Source organism: Elephas maximus, chromosome 10 (assembly GCF_024166365.1).
Source record: "Elephas maximus indicus isolate mEleMax1 chromosome 10, mEleMax1 primary haplotype, whole genome shotgun sequence".
Taxonomy (NCBI): Eukaryota; Metazoa; Chordata; class Mammalia; order Proboscidea; family Elephantidae; genus Elephas; species Elephas maximus.
Window position 1 is genome coordinate 112,479,131 of NC_064828.1, and position 21,021 is coordinate 112,500,151.

Genomic DNA, 21,021 nt, shown 5'->3' on the forward strand with positions numbered 1-21,021 from the left:
ACTATTTCTAAGGGAGAAAGGCTATTTCTAAGCCCACCGCCCCCGACAAGGGCTCCTGGGAGAAATGGAGCCTTGGGCGGGGGCGTTGTTCATAGGTGGACAGTCGCTCTCTTGGTGAGATGGGATAAAGTGGGTTTGGGGGACTTCTGGGTTGCTAACTTAATGCGCGAGATAACTGTAGGAGCAAGAGGACACCCAACTCACAGCCCGCAGAGCAGGCCAGGAGCCTAGAGACTACAGCCCCGGAAGCAGGACGTGCAGGGCACGAGGCCCCACACCGCCACAGACGTCAAGAAAGCCTCAAAAAATCATGGCTCGGGGCACCCCTGTCAACAGGAGAACATTTATTAGCCTCAGTATTAATAGCTAGGAAACAGCCGGGGCTGGCCGAGACCAATCAGAGGTGAGGAGCCCCTGTCGTCAGGCCTCGGCGGCCAATCAGACGCCGGCAGGCCGGGTTGCTAGCCTCTCCGGGGGCAGAGGCGAGGGTGCGCATTGTCATGCGGGGCTCCTGCTCGCCCTCCGCGCGTGGGAGGCTTGCGTGGAAGCTGAGAGCATCAGCCGTCACGCACTCAGGGTCCCTGGAGGCTCTTAGAGACGGTGCCTCCCGGCATCAGCCCTTCAGGCCCAAGAGGACGAGAGTTGATGCTGTAAAGGAGCCCCTGGCCTTGGGTAGGGGCCCCTGGGAGGCCCTGGGAGGAGAAACCTCAGACGCCCAATGCCGTCACTCTCCTCAAGGCCTGGCTCACATGAGGAAATTGGGCCTCAGCGAAAAGTTAACTCCTTGCTGTTTTCTGCAGCTCCCTGCCTCCCAAACCCGCTCTTCAGACTTTCGCAGTTAACCCCACTCCTGTTTCTCAAGGCCTTACTGACAGACCGAGGTAACAGACCCTGGAAATTATGCGTTTCCTACAGATGCGCCGGGGGTTTGAATCCCAGCTCTGCTCCCTCCTAGCTGAGAGACTGAGGTCCAGGCCCTTCCCCTCTCTGGGCCCCTATTTCCTCATCTGGAAAAGGAAGGAGTTGGACAAGATGGTCCCCAAGGAGCCTTCCAGTCCTGGTTTGCTTGATTTGAATGTATACATCGGGCGAGTCAAATGTCTTCCAGAACATTGTGCATGACAGTAATTAGTATCAGGTGTATCCTGCAATCCATGTGGTTACTTCATCATGCTGCTTTTCTTTCCATTGTATTTTATTTTAAACAGAACTCCATGGCAACATGTTTAGCCTTCTGGCTTCCTAAAAGAAAGAAAAAGATTAAAAAAAAAAAAAAAAAAGAGAGAAAGAACACTGTCAACTAATCTCCACTGAGCATGGTTTAACCACAATAAGGAAAAATATCCATATGTTTAAATGTTTTTGTTGGCTTTCCCGGAGCTCAGAACCCAACTTTTTAAATATTTATTGGTCCAAAGCGATGGAAGAAATACTCGAAGGAGCCAAACCTATGGTAACATTTGGATCAGAACTGTGGCACAGCACAAGCTACGCTACGCAGGCGTTCCTTGCTCAAAGAGGACTTTGGAAGGCTCAGATTCGTATCTGTAGGGAGAAGAAGACAGAGAAATCCAGGTCTGAAAAACGGAGTGCTTTCCCTTCCTACATGCTGAAACCCAACCCTCTGAAGAGGCCTGGAAGAGCGCCAGGTACCAGACGCATGGCTTAGCTGGCTTTTTTATTTATTTATTTTTTTAGGTCGATCTAATTCAAAGCACACATTTTTCTTCTTTTTTTAATTCATACTCATGAACCCTCAAAAGCCATGTGAGCAACCTCCTACCCACATGTGTGTACTTGTGGGCAAGTGTATAAACGTCCTAAGACTCAGCTAGGAAATGAAGACAAGGTCCTCCTATATCCACTGCCCAGGCATAGGTAAATGCACGCTCTTCTCAAAAGCCATACTGATGCCCTTTATAAAACAGCATACCCCAGATGCCTGTCCTCTCTAAGCAGGCCTTCCAGTCTTCCAGGTGGCCCTGAAATGTTAGTGCTCCCCAGAGATCTCTGGGATCCTCTCCTGCACTCACCAAGGTGGTGACCATGATAGCCGATGCTACTGCAGCTAGCCGGTGCGTGCTGAGCACACCCAAACTATATAGTTCCAGCGAAAGCCCCTCACGGTGCAAGTCCCTCAAACTCACAAGTCCGTCAGTGTCCTCCCAGTTCCCCCAAGCACTTCAGCGGCCAGAGAAACAGCAGAGCATGTGGAGGGGAGGGAGGTTCTTCCATGGGGCTGCTTTGGGCGGGGAAGCGAGGCATTTCCAGGAACAACCTTTGAGAGCACAAGAGTGGGCATCAAAGAGTCAAGGATTGGGAAAACAAGCAACCAAACAACAGTCTCCTCTTCCGGGGTTCTGGAATTGCAGGCTCTTCCAGAACCCATACCAAGGTCACTCCTGTGCCAACAGTCCTTCAGCAGCTCGAATTTGCCTTGAAAATAAAGTCTAACTTCTTTAGTTTGGCATTCAAGGACATTCATGAGGGGCTCTCTTTTAATTTCTGGTCACTTAGCTAATACAACTTATAACATGTTCCCTGCAAGTCGGATGCCTGGGGTCCCCACCACGCCGGGACTCTGGGCTTTGGAAATGGGGCCACCAGAGCCGTTTATGCTCTTCTGGACTTCTACCCTACCCCAACCAGAGTTCTGGATGCAGCCTCAACTCTTGCATAGAGGACTTTGCCAAACTGTAGACACTGAAAGGTAAATAAAACTCAGTGCCTTTCGCAAAAGGCCATGGGTAAACTTTACTTCCCTGTAGACTGCTGGGCTTTAAGGCAGCACAGACAAGTATTTGAGCTAGCTGAACTTCCAGCCATCGGTACTGCCAGTAGTAATCCAGTAGGAAATGTTCAACAATAAACTGTCGCCCTTTTCCTCATCTGACTCCAGGGGTACACAGTGTTACATGGGAGAGAGAGTGGGCATTGCACTTAAGGGATATCTTTCATGACTAGGGCCTGCGAGAAAGAGCTGGAAGGCTAGCCACCAAAATGGTCACCTTCCTTGTTCTGGGTGAACAGATTCTGGGTGGTTTTTCTTCTTTCTGTTTACTTTTATGAATATTCTCTACTGGCAGGTATAATTTTTTAATTTGCATTTTTTTAAATGCAAGAGTCCAACAGGATTGATCACTTCCTTAGGGACCTCAAATGTAGAATCTTTTTCCTATGAGCAAATAAAAGTCAAGAGACTCAGGATGCCCCTCCTGCATAGCCCAAGGCATGGTTGCTGGACAAAGGTATTTGTCCCCAGGAAGTGGGTACGGAGATACTAGGAGAAGCCACACAGCCATGCCAGACTTCTGGAAGGGTTCTCTTGAACCTGTCACTAAAAAAAAAGAGTAACAAATTCTAAGCTGGTAAGAAGAGAAAAAAAGTGAACCTCAATGGTTTCATTCCTACAGCAGGAGGAACCTGGAGCAACACATTTATGGAAGAACCGAATCCATTGCTGTCGAGCTGATTCCAACTCACAGCGACCGTATAGGGCAGAGTAGAACTGTCCCATTGGGTTTCCAAGGAATGACCAGTGGATTCAAACTCCCAACCTTTTGGTTAAGGGCTGTAGCTCTTAACCACTGTGCCACCAGGGCTTCTTATGGACGGATGGGGCAGGCCAAGAACGGGGGTCTTGGTGAACCAGAGCACCACCAAGGGCTGCATTTTAGGAGTCACATCTTGGCACTAGAAAAAGATGGCCACGTGGCCCCACCCCTCCCCCCCCCCACCATCCCATCCCCCTAGCTTTGGTTGTGGGCCAGGCCCAGATTCAAGCAAGGGGTTTTCTTGGCACAACTCCATGGAAATATTTCCTTCCGTGGAGCAAAGAACTGCTCCATTCAACCGCCGGCGGCTAGGGAGGGGGGTGGCCTTCGCCCTGTTGACAGAGAGCTGCAGAGGGAGGCCTGGGGAGGGGCGGGGAGAGGAGAAAATGTCTTCCAGGTAGAACAGGACTGGAAAGTTGGCTTTAAAAAAAAAAAAAAAAAACTAAAGGGTTGCTGACAGTTAAAAAAACTGGCACCCCACCCTAGAGCTCCAAGAGAAGATATTTGTACTAAATTTCAGTGAGGTCTGAAGCAAGGACCTATCTTCTTGATGTCAGAGGGAAGGGGGCCAATTCTGGGCACACTTTCAGTTTAAACATTCAAGGCCTGGACCATTTCGAAGTCCACAGACTGCCTCCCTGGGACCAGCTTGGTGGTACTGTGTCTCAACACTAACTCAGCGGTCACCAGCTAGCTAGTGGAGGGCCAAGGGGCCCAGGGGCCTCACTGTGAGCAGAGGTCCACGCAGTACGCAGAAGGTGCACCTTCCTGCCCTGCAGACCCTAAGCTTGCTGGAACCCCCGCCCCTAACCTATCACCAAAAAGCCAGAAGCACCCAGACTCACATGACTTGCATCTCAGGGAACCACTGAGAAGCTCATCTGAAAGTGAAAGGGAATGAGAGCTTGGGAGGCGGTGGGCACGTCTTCACCTGTGAGATGGAAATGGGGCCTCCCACCCCCTAGAGCTGACACATGGCATGGGTGACACATGGTATGGCAGGGTGGGAGCCCATTCTGTGCCTGGAGTTGGGAAGCAGCTGCAGACATGATTCAAGATCCATCATCACATTACTGCGAACACTGCTGACATCCTCGGTCCCCCTTGCGGGTAGACCAGTAGTCTTGCCTGGTGGTTGAGGGTTTGAGCTCTGAGATTAGATTGCTGGGTACAAGTCCACTATGTGGCCTTGGGGTAACTATTTGACCTCTCTAAACTTCGTTTTCATTATCCATAAGATGGGGATAAAATACCTCCTCTTGTTGGGAAGATTGTTGTTGTGGGCCATTGAGTCGATTCTGACTCATAGCAAGCCCATGTGACAGGGTAGAACTGCCCCATAGGGTTTCCTAGGCTGACCTTTATGAGAGGAGATCAACAGGTCTTTCTCCCGCAGAGTCACTGGGTGGGTTTGAACCTCCAACCTTTTGGTTAGCAGCCAAGCGCTTAGCCATTGCCCTACCAGGGCTCTTGCTTGGAAGATCAGATGAGGAAAGAAATGTGTGTTGTGCTCACTTCTGCTTCCCCAGCTATATGACAAAGAGCATGGGTGAAGAGATCTTGCTTTCTATGGGGTTTGAATTTATTTTATAAGAAGCACAAATTTATCTTATAATTTAAAAAAAAAAAAAGTGAATCCACTCTAACAGCTAGGTCACTGAGCAAAGGTCTGTGTCCTTTGGGCTCTGTGGTCCTGCGCCTGACTGCTTCCTTCCCTTCCCTGGTCTGGCCGGCCTTGAAACCTGCCATCTCCAAAATGCCCCCAGGAGCTTGTCTGCTCCTCCCAGCAATTTTGGGGATGGGTCCTGCCAGTCTTCAGACCTTCAGGGAGGAAAGAGCCACCTTCCCACTCCTGGCCTTTCTCACAGAGCATCATGGGCTCTGTGTGGACCAGGCTGCCCTCCTAGGGCAGGTCTGGCCCCAGGCCCACCCTCCCCCACAGTTGCAAGAGCCCTGCCTGGTGCAGGCTCTTCCTCTTGCTGTTTGCAAGCTCAGTGGAAAACAGGTCCTCCAGATAAAAACATTCCCAGAAGGCTGCCTGCCCCCTCCCCCCCTCTTCCCTGCTGCTCAGCCTTATGGGGTGGAACAAGGACCCCTGCCACTGGCACCGAACCATTGACAGGGGAGGCAGCGTGGCGAGATGATTGAGAACAGAGGCTCTGAAGTCAGACTGCCTGGTTTGAGTTCTAAGACCAACACTTCCTGGCAGCTTGACTTTGGGGGAAGTCTCTGTGCCTCAGTTTCCTCATCTGTGAAATGGGGATAATAATAGTACCTGCCTCCCAGGGCTGTTGAGAGGGCTCAGTGAGGCCATGTGTGTGAAGCCCTCAGAGCAGTGCCTGGGTACCCACCCAGTGGGTGCTCAGTAACAGAAGTGTGGATAGTCTGCGCTGCCCCAGGGAGAACAAGCCTGGCAATGCCACCCCTCCATGGGACCCCACAGTGTGAAGTCTGGCCAAGCCTCCTGTGCGAGCAGCAACTCCACACCTGGCCGACTTGAACTCTGGGTAAGCTCCTGGGTCCTCTCTGGCTGTCCCTCTCAGGGGGTCCCAGGGTGGCACAGGCTCCTTCCACACCATTCGCAGCTGCTCGCCCCTTCCAGACCCATGTTACAGCCTCAGACCACTGCAAAGCTCCTCTGCCTCCCACTAGGGTCACTTCACCCCCACAGGCCGTGGGGGGTGAGCGAGGGTCACTGTGGGTAGTTCTAGAACACCACAGGTCACGCGGGCTCAGTACTTCGCCCCCGTCTACCAGGTCTCCAGGCTAGGCTGTGCAAACGCTGGCCCTCTGAGCCCGGTGCAAATGTTCAACATACCCTTTAGGTGTTTGCGGAAAGGATGAGCGGATAGGCGCCTGCCTTTAGGTAAACGGAGCTGCCCTTGCACATTTGATGATAAAGAAAAGCAAACAAAGGTGCCTTTCAAAGGCCGCTGGAGGTCCCACAGGCCCCCAACCTAGAGACGCCTTTGTGATCTGACGGGGTGGAGGGTCGCCAGTGAAGGCAGGGAAGGGTGAGGCCTCTGGCACCCCCTGCACCCCACCGAGCCCCCAGTTTCCCCCTTGCAAAAATATGAAAATCAATACTCATGCCACAGGCTTGCTCTCAAGACAGAGACAGACAATTAAAAGGGGAGAAAGTCCCACTGTTGCGGGCTCCAGGCTGGGGGGAGGCCTCTCTCAGAGCCAGATGCCAAGAAGGCATCCACAAGTCATTCCCACTCCAGGATCTGGGGAGCCCTGGAGCCAGACCCAGCATCCTAGAAACTGACTGCCCCCAAAATACAGGCGCTAAGGCATTGGGTGGGTTATTAAGGTTTTGCTTCTTCAGCCTGAGATCTGTCGACTTTAAATGAGAAATATTCCAGGTTGTTTTATTCATGAATCTGTTCATTTGGTTCTAGAAGCATCCACAGGTACCTATGGCTGGCACTGTTTTGGGTACTGGGGGGAAGAAGCCAGGTGGTAGGGCACCCTGCCTGCCTTACGAAGCTCTGGGCCGCACACCTACTGTGCGCCACGCTTTTCCCTACCCCCCTCTACCTGCTCTCAGGTGCACATCTAGAGATGCCTGCCAGTGAGAGACCCCCACCCTTTCCAAGCCAAGCAGTGGCAAACTGTCGTTTAACAAGAAGTTCGAGGGGAGTGGGCGTCTGGAAGCCCACGGAAAGCTGGCACCGCTAGCCCTGCTGGGAGTCTCTGGAATCCTGGACGCATGGCCTTTCCCAACAGTCTGGCCTTGTGTACACTGCCCAGAACTTCTCACTGTTTACACTGAGGGGCCTCCCTGGGGCAGAAGTAAGCCCTGTTTTCTGCTGTAAGTCACTTTCTGGCTGACTCAGGGCAAAGACATCGCAGGGCGTTGAAGGTATGGCCACGTGGCTGCCCCAGACATCCAAGCAAAACTATCTGGAGGCCTGGCTGGAGCTGGCCCTGAAAGGCTTCAGTGTAAAGCCCAGCCCCCCACTTTGGGGTTTCACACGGTGGCCCTCAGACATACCCCGATCAGCCAGCATGGACCCAGGCCTAGACTTCTGGCTGGTTTCCGCAGCCCAAAGCAGGGCCCTCATCTAGAGATGCCTGAGAGGGCCTGGGGCTGAGGGTCCCCTTTGGGGAGTGGCCGGGGCCTCCTATAAGCTTCTGTGGCCTTCCCTCTCCCACCAGGCTTCGAAGGAAGCCAGATGAGGGTGGGGCAGGAGGTAGAGAGAGGAAGATGAGCGTCTGCTGGTGAAGTGACTGCGCCGAGCAACCTCAAAGTCCCCTCTTGATCTGGCTTCTCTGGGATGGGTTCCACAGTGCCCCTCAAGCCCTCCTGAGGGAGAAGAGCGGGTCCCCCAAAACCAGAAGTTTCCTTACTCCCCTCCCAGGACCTTGAATGGAGGACCCCAAAGCTCTGCTGTCTACTCACCCTGGGAACAGCCGTGGCTGAAGACAGATGGGCCCCACAGGGGAAAGGAAGGCTAGGTCCTAGGAGAAGCCCCTTCCGTGCTGCATCTCCATCCCAGTGGTCTGGGGTCCGTCTAATACATAAGGTCGTACTCACCAGACAGAAGGGCTCAAAGCAAACATCCGAGAGTGAATAAGGCAGAAGACGGCTGGTGCCAGGGACCTGGTGGACACACAGCCTTGTGGGTGTCTCATCTGGTGGGCTACACGCCAGGAGAAGCCACGTATGACTCTGACAGGCGCGTAGCAAGGGTAACGAGCACCCAGGGATAATCTCCAAGTTGCACCCCGCCCCCCATTTCAAGACGAAGAGACGTTGATAGCAGTGACAACTCCTTCCCCCTTCTCGTCCGGCTGCCCTTAGTCAGGCGCCTTTCATTTTTGTGGTGCCTGGGAATGTCATTTGGTGCCTCTTCTGGCACCCACTTGGACTTGTGCTTGGGAGCAATTATCCCCCTCTGCCCCTCCCTCTGCTGTGCCAATGGACTCTGGTCCAGGGTCCCTTAGAGTCCCCCCCCACCCCATTCCCAGCCAGGGGTTCACATGTGCCCACAGGGGGGTACCCAGGCATCAGAGGAGCCTGGGAACTGCAGGGGCAGCCCCTGGTCCCTCCTGGCTGCTCCCAAAGCTTCAGCCCAGGTTTTAGAGGTACATATCCCAGGAATTAAGAGCCTGACTTAGGGTCCAAGAAGGCCACCCCAAAGGCAGAGCTTGCACTGGCCCTCTCCCTGCTCCTCCCCAGAAGTGTATAACGGTCTGTCTGAGCAGAAAGCTGTCAGCCTCTAACTGCACCCTCCCTTCTTCCCCACTCGGCCCCAGGTGACTAGGCTTGGGCCCTCCATCCCCGTATGCTGGAGGCTATGCTGTGCCTGCCTCCAGGACCCAGATGACCCCGATGGAAGGCAATTTATGGCAGAAAACACCATTTGAATGGCTTTCACGTCTGCTCTGGAAGCCCCTTGAGCCAGGTCAAGATGGCTGACTGGCTAAAGGCCTCATGCATTCCTGACAGGCCAGGGTCCTGCTCCTGAGATCCGAGGTCAGTGTCCACAGCCCCCAAGTGGGAGTCTACATCAAGCAGAGCACAGAGGCAGAGTGGGGCCCCCTAGGCAGCATTCCACCCTCTAAATGGAGTGCAAGCTCCAGCCTCCCCCAATCCTGCCAAGAATCTGGGGTCCCAGCAAGAGTGCGTGGAACTGCCTTTACTTTAGGCCCATGCTCTGCCTCATGCAGGTTTGTGACTCTCCAGGACCTCCCACGCCCTGGATGCCGAGGTCCCAGAGGTAGGCATGACCCCACAGAAGGTCTGCGGAAAGCAAAAAGAGAACAGTTTGGTTTTGACCATGTCAAAATATCCCTGCAGAGCTTTTTTGTCTTTTAAGATGCTTATTCCTTTACTAAACTATTAGACAACATCCCCGTACCATACCAGTTGCCATAGAGTTGATTTCTGCTCGTGGCGACCCATATGTGTCAGAGTAGAACTGTGCTCCATGGAGCATTCGGTGGCTAAATTTTAAAAAATAGATTGCCAGGCCTTTCTTCTGAGATGCCTCTTGGTGGACTCGAACTTCCAACCCCTCAGTTAGCAAGTCACGTGCGTTAACTATTTACACCACCCGGGGACCCCAAACTATTAGAAGACTGACCATAAAAATGCCTCCCCACCTCACCAAACACAGTTTCACACATCAACTTTATACTGTGGCCACGGTCTAAATGGTACCACTGCTGTGGATGACGTTCTGGTGGTGTAGACCCAATTTCTCGGTCTGCCATTGGCACTGGAAACTGGTCCCTGCCGCAATACTGCGTGAGAGTGGAAGGGGCAGAGAACAAGGATATGGGGCACAGTGCTGTCTGTCTGCATACCGGAAGCCACGCCTGCTGTGCACTTCCTGCATGCCAGACAGGGTCCTGTGGGCTGCTCAGACCTCAGCCCACAGCACTCTCACCAAGAGCTAGGTACTTGAGCATTGCGGCTTTACGGGTAAGGAAACTGAGGCAGGGCTGGGCTCGGCACCTACGCAATCTGGCCTATCTCTGTGCATGGTGCAGCTGCACACGCAGTCATCTGCAGCACGCTGGTTAAAGAGCCAGTGGCTCAAGGTGGGAGATTGCAGGCTGGTCATAGGCAGCACCTACCTGCCAATAGCAAACACCTTCCCTGTCCTCCTGGTCCCTTCTCAGAAGTCCAACTGGGAAGGAAGACCAGAAACGCTGCTCTTCTCTTGGGCCCTGCTTCCCTCTTGGAACTCCATCTTCCCGCCCACCACCCTCCAGAAAGATCCCTGGCTGCAGCTCTGGCTAATCCATAGGCAACCGCAGACCCTGCACATAGGACCCCCCAGGCATTCAGACACAGTCTCTGCTAGGGCACAGACTTTTGGCTCTATCTGATTTCCTTCTGTCTGCTCTGAGTCTTGGAGTTTGGAATCAATCCCGTTGGTCCCCCACCCTCACCCCTACACCCTCACTTCAAGCAGGTCACAGGCAAGACAGAAGCCCGAGCAATCAATCGGGAAGATACCACGTGTGTGTCTTAAATTGTGATGTTCAAGTTCAGGATTGGAGGGCAGACCAGTGGGGGTCAGAATTGGTGCCAAACAGGGCCAGCTGCTGTGCTGATGAGAATAGGTACAGAAATTGAGCAAGTTAGCTATCTTATCCGGCCTTTCCCCAGATGAAGAAACTGAGGCACAAAGCCCGGCGGTCCTAGGAAAGTTCAATGCACCCAGGTGCTTGTGACCCTTTGGGGCCATTGAAGCTGGTCCCTGTCACACTCACCAGAGTCCACTGGCACCTACAGAAGAATTCCCTCAGGAGGTACTTCTCCTGTCCTTAGCGTCACATTCCTCCTGCCCGCTTGCCTCCTGGGAGGGCAGGCAACACACAGAGGTCCAGGGTGTCAAACTGAGTTCTTGGCCATTCGGTGATAGAGAACCCTAAAGGAAGTTGGAGGGTCATCTGGGTGCCACCATCCAATCTGGGGGTTTTTGTTCCCCTCCAGGTGTGGAAGGGCCCATGAGCCCCTTCCCGACTGGCTGGGGAAGGGGCATTTCTGCACCCTGCTCCCTGGCATAGCTCAAGTTGACTCTTCCCAGAGGAGCTGGGACTTTGGTTTCCCTAACTTGGAAGAAAGGTCAGGAGCAATTCCCACCCTAACTCCAGCAAATTCCCAGGAGGGGCTGACATTGAGATTGGGATCTTTATGTGTGGCGCCAGCAGGATTCCAGGAGGCCTGGCGATGCTGGGTTTTGGATGCTGCGGACCAGATCTGAGCCGCCAGCAGCCCAGACGCACTTGGGTATCCCACAGTCCCCTGCCTGGGTGCCCACAGGATGGGTGTGAAGGGCAACACATGCCCCAGAAGGCTTCGGTGTCCTGGGGTAGACCCTGCAGGTGTCAAGCCTGCTCTGAGAGTGGAGACCCCAAAGCCCATGTATTCATGGCCCTCAGCGCGCAGGAGGGGGCTGGAGGGGGCTGGGCTGGGCCTCAGCCCTCCCCTCCCCCACAGCTGACAGAGTTGTTTACAAACTAGCTAGAGCAGGCGCGGAAGTCTTGAATTCTGTTTATCTTGTAGCCCTGCAAGCTCTGGAGAATTCTTCCCCTTCTTAAAGGAATAGAACAACCCCAGCCAGGAACAGCCTTCTGAGCCCTTGGACCAAAGTCCACCTTCCCCTGGGGGGGTGGGGGGCCATTCACTTCCCAGCTGAACCACCACCACCCCTGCCCCGGGGTGGGAGAGGGGGCATCAGGCAGGTTCAAGGTTGCCTCCTGGGGCAGACCTGGGGAGGGGCTGGAACATTCCTCCAACACCTCACACAGGGGGGCAGTTTGGGGTCCTCCGGAATCCAGTCAGGCCTCCTCTTAAAGTTATTGTGATTTGGGGGATCATACTGCTGTGTTGAGATGTTGTTCCTACCTGCTAATCCTGCCCATTGCAGTTCCTATGCTCCAATTTTACACACGCCCGGCTGGGGGCCAGGGGGCCCAGTGACAGGCCCAAACCCCCCGCCCCAACTGGGCAGCCTGAGGTGGGGCCGCCCTGAGGGAGGTCACCAAGTCCAGTGGAGATGGTGGGAGAAGAGGAGCCCCAGCAACAGGGCCTCTGGAGCTGAGCCGGTGACCTCGGTCCCTGGGGCAGAGTCTATTCTGGTATCACTGGCAAGAGGACGGACGTCAGCAGTCGAAGGTCAAAAGGAAAAGGGCAGCCCTGAGGCCGAAGGGGCACCCTCCTGCCTTGGTTCCTGCCTAGGACAGGCAGGGGCAGAGGGGAGCGCTCCACCTTGATAGACCCCACTGGGGCAGAAACTTCGGTCCAGTAAGAGACGCAGTTCAGGGGGTGCAGAACAAAGGTCCCCCAGAGACTGGGCTTCCCTCTGGGCCACCTCTCCAGCCTCTGAGCCTTCTACTAAGGCAGGGAGCAGGGTCTGCCCAGTGCTGGAGAACAGGAACTCAAGACCGGCTCCTCAAAAATAACGCAGGCTTGAGGCCCTGCAACTTTGGGCCTAGAAGACACTGGAGGTCCCACCTCCTCTCCTGGGGGTGAAGTGCCCCAGACAAGTGTGTGTGTGCATGCACGTATAGGTATGTGTGTTATGTATATAGGTGTGTTTATGTGTGTATACATGTCTATGTGTTCATGTGTGTATGTATATATATATGTGTATTGCATATGTGTGTATTTGTTTATGTGTGCATCTGTACTTGTGTAGTTGTGTATGTGTGTATCTGTGTATGTGTGTGTATCCATGTATCTGTGTATCTGTGTACATGTGTGTATCCACGTATCTGCGTATATGTGTGTGTGTCTGTGTATATATCTTTGTATGTGTGTATTTCTGTGCGTATGTATGTATCTTTGTATGTGTGTATATTTCCATGTATGTATCTGTGTATGTGTGTGTATCCGTGTATGTGTGTATCTGTGTATGTGTGTATCTGTGTATGTATTGTGCATCTGTGTATGTGTGTGTATCTGTGTATGTTTATCTGTGTATATATGTGTGTATGTGTGTGTATCTGCATATGTATCTGTGTGTATCTGTTATGTACGTGTATCTATGTATGTGTGTATCTGTGTACATGTGTGTATATCCGTGTATCTGTGCGTGTGTTTGTGCATGTGTGTGTATCCATGTATCTGTATCTATGTGTATGCATGTATATATATGTATGTTTGTGCATCCATCTATTTGTGTATCTGTGTGTGCGTATGTGTATCTGTGTAGGTGTGTGTATCTGTGTACATATGTATCTGTGTGTGTATATGTATCTGTGTATGTGCATGTATCTCTGTGTGTATATCTGTGTATGTATGTGTGTATTCGTGTGTCTGTGTATGTGTGTATGTGTGTGTATCTGTGTACATGTGTTTACCTATTTGTATATGTGTGTATCTGTGTATGTGTGTGTGTGTGTATCTGTGTACATATCTGTATATGTGTCTATATCTGTATGTATGTGTATCTGTGTGTGTGTGTTGGGATGAGGGTCGGGCTGAGGCTGCAGCACATGACACAACTCAGAGTTGTCTGTAGAAGTGCCGCGCCTGTCATGGCGTTGTACCCATGCAGTGACAGGACCCCTGGCACCCCCACCACCTCTGCTCAGACAGCCGGGAGGGCTGGAGGCTGCCTGGGAAGGGGAGAAGAGACAGCCCTTCTTTCCCCTTCCAAGTCCCCCGCCCCCACCCACCTGCCCGCAAGCAAAAATTTCCGGGACTGGGACACTTACAATTCACTAAAAACCCAGAGGCTTGGGGGAGGATCAACCAGGCATTGAGATTCAATTCCTCTAGAATGCAGGCTTTCAGTGGGGGAGGTGCAGATGAGGGCTGGAGCTTTTAGGTCCCAGGCTTTCAGCAAACACGAAGTTGCCGAGGACGCTGCTCCGGCACAGGGATGTGCAGTCATAACCCATAACTTGAGTCTCAGGAGACCCATGGAATCACAAATCCTGGAGAAACGAGGTGAATCTCAGTGAACTGGGGGCAAAGAATTGCCTCCGGCAAAGAAGGGCAGGAAGCCGAGGGATGCTGGATGAATCCAGCGAGGCACTGCGGGATTATGGTGCCGCAGACCCGGGCCACCGGCGAACCCCAGCCCGAAGGGGACGTCGCTTCTCACAGCCCACAGGTCCAGGACATGGAGCTAGCCTGGGCCTTAAAGCTGCCCAGCAGCCCAGCCTGGGCCTGGACACCATGAGACTGTGATCTCCTTTGTCCAACGGGTATTTAGCAGTCTTGGGGTGAAGCTGCAAGGACCAAACTTTAGAGACCCCAAAACCCAATTCTTCAGACCCCAGGGCTGAAAAGACAAGAGGAGTGAAGTGGGTCTCATTCGCTGGGCGAACTCAGACACAAAAGCTGTTTTGCCAGCGCCTCTGGCTCAGGCTTCCAACCAGGAGCATTTGCAAAACAGTATGGAACTGAGTGGACCTTTTGAGTCTTCCTCTTCTTAAAGGAACAAGCTTTCCCAACAGGCTCGAAAGAGGAAATTAGCCAAGGTTATGCAGGGGAGGCATTTCAGTTGCTACTATTCTTACCCCCTTGCCTCAGGCAGGAGACTTACAAAGCAGACCCAGGAAATTTTGTGCTGGCTATGCAAAAGTCATTCTGGGGAGGCCGTTCCTCCCAGACCGTATGCTACCCCAAGAACCAGAAATTTGTGCAAACCCCATGAATTCTGGCAAATCGTAATGGCTGGGCAGACCGCCCAGTCTGGCAGGGGTGGGCGGGAAGAAAAGAGGATCCGCATAACCCTCAGTGTATGCTGTGAATTACGGTACCTGAACCCGGGCCGCGCGAACTGCGGGGCACGGGCGAACCACCGGCCACTGATAGGCAAGTTGCTTCTTTCCACCTAAAAACTTTGCAACCCTGCATTTAGGGCGTGCGATATGCAAACCCTCCTCACTTCCTATCCACCAGCACCTGGGCCTCAGCACCCTTGAAGGTCTTGGGGGGACCCTGCGGGTGCCAAACCTCATCAGGGACCCCAAAAGTCAGTTTTACAGTCTCCAGTGTGAAGAAAAAGATAGAGGTGGGTCTTTTCCAGTCCAAGAGATAAGGTTGAGGCAGACAACCATTTGCAATGCAGCAGGAGATGGCTGTGCCCCAGGAATTCAGGACTCAGTGCGGGACTCTTCTTAAAGGAGCAGTCACTCCAGGCAGCCTTAAGGGGAAGCTCTAACATGGAAACGTACACGTTGGGCTGGGGGGTGGTGGGTGCACGTATTCATCCCTCTCCAATCTCCCAAGGAACCCCACAGAGCGGACCTCACACATTTAGGGGTGACACTGGGTATGTCCTGTGAACCCCACAGGTTTAGGGGTGACACTGTGTATGTCATTCCAGTTAAATTGTTACCGTGCCCCCAGATCTGGAGAGAGGCCAGTGCAACCCCCTACACCCCACTCTGTGCTTCAGAGATTTTGGGGTCCTCGGCATCTGGCTCCCCCACACTCTCCATGTACAGTGCTTCTATGGACCATAACAATTATTCCACACAATGGGCTTAGGATATGGGTCATTTATTCTCCAGTTTTTCAGAATCCCAGCTCGCTCCCTCTCTGGACCTCACACCATCCGGGGATCACTGCAACCTCTCGGGGACATGGGTCTTTGGGCCCTTCAGAATGGTTCCTTAACTTGGGGCAAAGACTGCAGCAATCCCGCCCAGCCACAGAACAGCAGCTGCTGGGGGTTGACTAGCTAGGGGAAGGGCGAGGGGCCCTATGTGGAGAGCTGTGGCACAAGGGACCCCGGTGGGCCATGAGCAGCGTGAGGGAAGTGGAGTACAGCCAGTGATGGGGGTCTGGTGACTGTGGCACTGTGAAGGGTGGCGGGACAACTCGTACCAGACCATGAACTGGTGAGCCAGGGGCAAACATGACAGGTCCCGCAGCCCACTACCCCAGTGCGCCGCGGCCCACATAGCGGGTGAACCACAGCCCCACCAGGGGAGCTGCTTCTCACGGGCTCCCAACACCACTTAAAATCACTGAGTGGGGGCCTGGGTCTTCAGTTCATCTGCTCCCCAGTGGGGCCAGGCAGCCCCAACAGAATCCAGGTTCCGCTTTATTTGCCCAAAGGTTAAATGTGGCCTTCAAGAAGCACCTGAGTGGGGTCAGATGGTCTTGGGGTGGGCCCTGCAGGTGCCAAGCCCCCCAGGAGACCCCAAAACTCCAGTGCACCCATCCTCGGTGCTGTGCAGGAGGAGGGGGTGGGCAGACCTCCAGCCCCCCAGCCCCCTTCCTAAGCCCTCCAGCCTCAAGCCCAGCTATTTACAAATTAGCAAGACTATGCCTTGGGACATAACAACCCTTGCATTCTCTTTGTCCAGTTCCTGCCAGAGCTTAGGAGGCTTCCCCTTCTTAAAGGAGCAGCCCTCAGACCTAAGACTACCTTCGCCGGGGGCAGTTTCTTCCACTCACTTCCCTGCTGGGCTGTCACCACCCCCTGACCCCCGGCTGGGAGAGGGGCCAGCCGACCCCTCAGACGGGAAGCTGGGTAGGCTCAAGGCTGCCTCCTGAGGCCGAAAGAGGCACTGGAATGGTGCTCCAGCACCTCTCAAGAGGCCCTTTGGGGTTCCAGGCATGTGGTTGCTGCCTCTACTTCAATTTACTGTGATCTCAGGGGTCTTTACGCGCATTTATTTCATTAAGTCCTCGCCGCAGTCCCTGGAGGTATGCTTTTTGTTCTCTCAGTTACAGATGCCCAAGCCAGAGCCATGAAGCCACTCAATTTCCTCAATGGGAGGCATGAAGGTTGGATCCCAGTCTTATCTCAGGCGATGTTGGGGGCACAGAGCTCCAAAGCACAAGGCTCTGAAGACAGCAGTGAGCGCAGCAATGGAGCGGCTCCAGGAATAAATTTGGGAGGGGATACAAGTCCTTGTTGGAGAAGGGAGCTTGGGGTTGGGAGGGTGGCAGGTCCGGAGATGTTGAATATTCTGATAAAAATGGCATCCCCAAACCATGAAGTACTTTGTGCCCACAAGTTGCACTCAAAGACTGAAGAGGCACCATCAGAGATGGAAGCAGGGTGTCCCTGGAGAGCCAGTGAGAGAATCTGTTGTCTGCAGGACCTGGGGAGGCAGGGTTTGGTGAGTGACAAGCCGAGGTGGACTGACAGCCCCCCGAGGCTGGCTGGGGCAGAGAAGCCAGGCTGCAGCAGGCAGGAAGCTTCGGAAAGCTGAGCTGGCGTTCCCTAGAGCCTCGCCTTGTTTAATTTTCCCCACAGCCCAATCAGAGAACTGTCATAATATTTTAACCTTTAAGACAACCGCAGGAATAATTCTTGTTTCTTGTTAAAAAAAAAAAAAAAAGAGAGAAAACAAAAACCAAAGAACGCAGTGGTGTGTGACTGTGAAGTAACAATGCAATTTCCTGCTCTCTTCTAAACTCCCTGCTCCCTTCCTTTCCCCTGGGGGATCCCTGAGAGTAACTCTGGTCCAGTTTGGTTTCTGATATTTCTGTCAGATCCAGTGGGGATAGGAAGGCTCTCCTGGAGGGAAGAGCTTCTTTTCCGTAGAGCACCACGTCCCCATGTCCAAGCGACACCCAGTTTTAGGGCACCCCTCCAAATCTCACACAAATCTAGGGTTTCCTCCTGACCTGATCAAAGGGCCAGGAAGGGTGCTGGTGACACAGGGCACCCCCCTGCCTTCCATGGAGGCAGTTACCTTCCCTCCTGGGCCAGCTTAGGTAGAAGAGTAGAGGGAAGAGGGTGAACCCCAAAATGGACGCACTGCGGCCTCTCAGGGAGAGACAACTCCCTCTGAATGCAAGTTCGTTGCTGCCTGCCTCCCCTGTAATCTTTTCCCTCTTGAAATACAAAGGGGAGGGGTGAATAGCTTCTTGATGAGTCCTCCTGGGTGGAAAGTAGGTGGAATGGTTCCCAGGGGGTCTGCTTTTGCCTCAAAATGTCCAGTGAGCAGATTTGCAGATTCCCTTTTACCCCTGGAGGAGAGGAAAGCAGCTGTGCTGGGTGGAAACTGCATTGCTGAGCAAATATCCAAGTCAGGGATTTGACTCCCAGCTGTATTCCCAGCTCCTCGGCCAGGTCTTAAAAAAAAAAATGTCCTCCAGTCGATTTTGACTCATGACCACCCCATGTGTGAGAGTAGAACCATTCTATAGGGTTTTCTTGGCTGTAATCTTTAAGGAAGCAGATTGCCAGGCAGGTGGCCAAGTCTTAGGTGCTGGAAAAGTCTGGAAAAAAATGAGACTTCATTCATCCTTCCTCCATGGCTCATTTCTCACCCTCCCTCAACTCTCCCTTCTCTCCTCTACCCCAGACCCACCACTTTCCTAGCCTCCTCTCCACCCAGAATGATCCCCAAACCCCACTTCCCACCCTCCTGCATCCCCTGGGGGCAACAGGCAATGGGAAGCTGGCAAAATGGTGCCCGCTGGCAAAATGTTGAAACACTAACTGCCAGCTTCCCCAGAGGGTCAGGAAGCCATTTCCCCTGGAGCCCCTCAGAGAAAAGGTCCAGACCAGGGCCCACAGCTTTCTTGGGCCTCAGGGGGAAGGTTGGCAGCCATAGACAGACTAGTGGAATCAGTCTGCCACGATCACAAAGGACCACTAGACACACCGGTGGAGTCATGACGGCGCAGGCGCAAGGGCAGGTCTTCTGGGTGGGTGTTCTGAAACCTGTGCAGGATTTCTGGCTGTCAGGATCCCGCTGCCAACCACAAATCCCATTGGTCCAGGTGACCAGGCAACACCTCAGAAAGACCTGAGGGTAAGCAGAGCAGGATGGGGAAGGGAGGCCAAAATTTTGGACAGGTGCTTTCATGGTAGCTCTAGGCTAGGCCCTGTGTGAAGAGCCAGGAATGGACCCAGAACCAGTGAAGCAGTGGGTCTAGGGTTGTGACAAAAGAGAATGCCTCTTCCTTCTGACTGGCTTGGTTGGAGCCATCCAGTGTTGATATTCCCCCATGGGCCAGGCACCCCACCCAACAGTGTGCTGGGCACAAGCTTTGGATTGGAAGAACCATCACTCATTTAGGACTTGCTATTACTGGAGCCCCTGGGTGTTGCAAATGATTAATGTGCTCGGCTGCTAACTGAAAAGTTGAGGTTCGAGTCCACCCAGAGGCACCTCAGAAGAAGGGTCTGGCAATCTGCTTCCAAAAGCCAGCCATTGAAAACCCTATGGAGCACAGTTCTACTCTGACACATAGAGGATCGGCATGCATCGGAGTCAACTTGATGGCAACTGGTAATAGCCGTGCAATTTTAATTTATGGTTTACTGATGCAACTCATCCTGCCTATAAGAAAGGCAAACAGTGGAGAAGTCTTTGAGTAAAAAGTGAAAATAGCTGCCCTGCACAAGCAAAAGGCTCTAGCTCTAACTATGATGGTAACAGTGTTTTATTCGTCCAGACCTGGGGGAGAAAGGAAGAAAGTTCTGGAGCCAGCGGAATCCAGTTTCTCCTTTTTCAGGGGCTCCAGGGGACAGGACACAGGGCTCTCCAGAAGTTCCCCTTTCCCACTGAGACATCCTCTCCCAGTAAGGGGCAGACATACTGGAAGAACCTGTCAGAGCTGTTTCAGGCAAAATTGCATCTGGAAGTGACGTATATGGAAGATGTATGAATGTCTACCGATAATGCCTTTGGAAACTCCTGTGCCACATAACAGTGGCCACTAGCCCCAGTCTGTCCCTCTGTCCCCTACTCTGCGAGCCACATCGAGATAGTGCCACAGAGGGCCTTTACCCTCCATCCATACTTAGCCAGCCATGTGCTCCCCAAGCAGGGTAGGGCACACAGAATCTTCCAAACGTTCTCAATCCCACCATGTGATTACTGAGAGCATGGAAGACTCCCAAGTCAGCTCTATGAGGAAGTTTCTTTCCCACTGAAAGCCTGGAGACCTGTTTACCTCCACCCGAGCAGCATCAGAGAGGACGAAGTTTCACAGCGCTATTTTTAAAACAACTTTATTGAGGTGTACTTGGCATACAATAAAGTGCACATATTTATATAGTATCAAGGAATAAGTTTTAATTTATGTAAACAACCATAAAACATCACCACTCTCAAGACTCATCATGCCCCAAAGCTTGCTCATTCCCTTTTGTCATGCCTCCCTTCCACACTGCCACCCTCCCCTTCCCCAGGCCACCACTGATCTGCTCTATAGATGCGTTTGAATTTAATAAGGTTTTATAAAATTTTATAGGGTTTCACAAAATGTTTCAGAAGTTTATAAAAATGATAACATGCGGTATGTTCTCTTTATTGGCCTGGCCTCTTTCATTCAGTGTAATTATTATGAGGTTCATCTGTGTTGTTGCCTGTATCAACAGTTCATTCCTTTTTATTGCTGAGTAGCGTTCCAGTGTATGGATACACCACAATTAGTTTATCTATTCCCCTGTTGATAGACATTTGGATTGTTTCTAGTGTTTAGCTGCTACAAATGAAGCTGCTTTGACATTCACATACAAATCTTTGTGTGAATATATGCTTTCATTTCTCATAGGAGTGGAATGGCTGTGGTAGACGTTTGGCTTTTAGGAAAACAGCCAAACTGTTTTGCAAAGTGGTTGTACCATTTTACATTCCCTTCAACAATCTCCACCAGTTCCAGTTCCTCCGTGTCCTCGTCAACACTTGAGATGGTCAGTCTTTTTTAATGTTGCAGTTCTAATAGGTGTGTACTGGCATCCCATTGTGATTTAAGTAGCATTTTCCTGATAAATAATGATGGTGAACACGTTTCTGTGTGCTTATTTGCCACACATATAACTTCTTTGGCGAAGTGTCTGCTTTAATCTTCTGCCCAGTTTTTTAAACTGAGTTGTTTTTCAGAAAATGCTGATCAAATGTTTTCTCCCAGTGTGTGGCTTCTCTTTTCATTCTCTTAAAAGATGTTTTTAATTTTGATGAAGCCAAATTCATCAATTCTTTTGATAAATTCTTTTTATGGCGTCCTAACTAAGATCTTTTTTTTAACTAAGAAGCTTAAATCAAGGTCACAGATATTTTCTCCTGT